We start from the raw sequence: 1,653 nt of genomic DNA, 5'->3' as shown, positions 1-1,653 counted from the left end.
ACACACCTCCGGGTAAGCCTGTGGATTCAGTGAGATGATGTAGAAGAGCCTGGCTTGGTATCTGACTCAGTACCCACATCCCCTACCTTTCTTTCCTCCTGACTCATTCCCTTGTCTGAGGTCCCTAAGGACATCACATCCAGAGAGCAGACAGATGCATTTATTTCTGATCAGGTCAGCAGTTGCCGGCTGGGCCACTCTCCACGCCCACCTCAGTACATCTTGGAACCTCCAGGGAAGGTTCTCCGTCTCCCGGGACCCTCATCTCTTCCTGAGCCTGCTCTGTGCTCCTGGGCTGGGTTGGGGGTAGGGACGGGCTAGGGAGCCTCACCTCCAAGGACGCTTGTCCCCAGACAAGCAGGGGGCGGGGCGTAGGTGCCAGAGTGGCCACAGACTGAAATCAGAAGGCTCCAGGCTTGGATCGGGGCCAAGGCAAAAGCCACTTGCCCCCGTTGTCAGATTCCAGTGATGAGCAGTTTCCCAGGCCGGGGAAGGTGACCTGTGGCTTGTCAGGAGGGCGGGAAGTTACTGCTCAGGACAGTGGAGGAGAGGGAGAAGGTGGGGAGGGGGCCGGGTTCGCTGGGAGAGGAGGCAGCACGTGGAGGGCGGCCCTGAATTCAGGGAAGATGGTTCTCAGTCGGAAGGAGCGTCGCAGGGCAGTTGGTACCAATCCCTTCCAAGTGCGGCTCCCACGCTTGCCAGGCGGCTCCGCTGAGGCGGGGGTCCTGGGGGCAGCACCCTCTGGCGGAGAAATTATGAGAGAGGGGAGAGGCCAGCCCGTGAAGGGCTTTGCATGGGGACGAGCTGGGGGCCCTGCTCTCTCCTGTCTCCCGGTTGCCTTTTCCTGCCCTGCGCTGCTAAAACCCATCTTCTCCAGAAAGTGCAGAGAGGGGAAGAGGTCACAGGGAAGCAAGTCTGTTGTGCTTGGCGGGAGAGCTGTGTGAGGGTTATGTGGGTATTTTGTTCTTAGAGGCACCCCCTTTCTTCCCAGTGCAACAGAAAATAGACAAAAGTTAAGTAAGCGCTGGCCTTTCCCTAGCCCAAGCATCTTCCTGAAGTTTTGCCCGGGTGGGGAAGGAAATATTGGATGGGGAGAGGGTCCCCAGCCTCCCCCAACTTAGCCACGAAGAAACAGATGTCTCTTAGCCCCACTGTCCCTCCGCCAAGTCTGGCTGTGCGTCCGGAGCCCTTCCTCCGCCAGCTGGCAGCCCCGGGGTTGGTTGGGTGGCCCAGGCTTGGCCTTTCACCATGATTTCCTGATCTCTGTTCCACATCTCTCCCGGGCCTGTGCTCTTGCTGCCCGATTCTCATTTCCCTTGGTTGGGCCTGGGGGTCAGGCCTTTCCCACGTGGGGCTAGATGCTGGCCGTTGAACCCCTACTTCCTCGATGGGGGGGTTGCTCTGTCTGGTTGGACTGAAAGGCCCTGCACCCCCAGAGTGACTCCCCTTTTCACGCGAGCGACAGCTGCGGTGTGTTGGAGCCCGACCACCATCCTCTGACCACAGGGATCCGCACTTCCTGCCCTCCCCTCGTCCCCCACCCAGCAGCCGGGGAAACCAAAGCGGGTTAATCCCTCCAGGCCACCAGCCTGCCCCTGTGGTGGCAAGGGTGCCTCCTGGCTGGGCCCACAAGCCCTGGGGTCTGGGAGCGTG

Source organism: Physeter macrocephalus, unplaced genomic scaffold (genome assembly GCF_002837175.3).
Source record: "Physeter macrocephalus isolate SW-GA unplaced genomic scaffold, ASM283717v5 random_1726, whole genome shotgun sequence".
Classification (NCBI taxonomy): domain Eukaryota; kingdom Metazoa; phylum Chordata; class Mammalia; order Artiodactyla; family Physeteridae; genus Physeter; species Physeter macrocephalus.
This window is presented reverse-complemented; position numbering follows the sequence as displayed.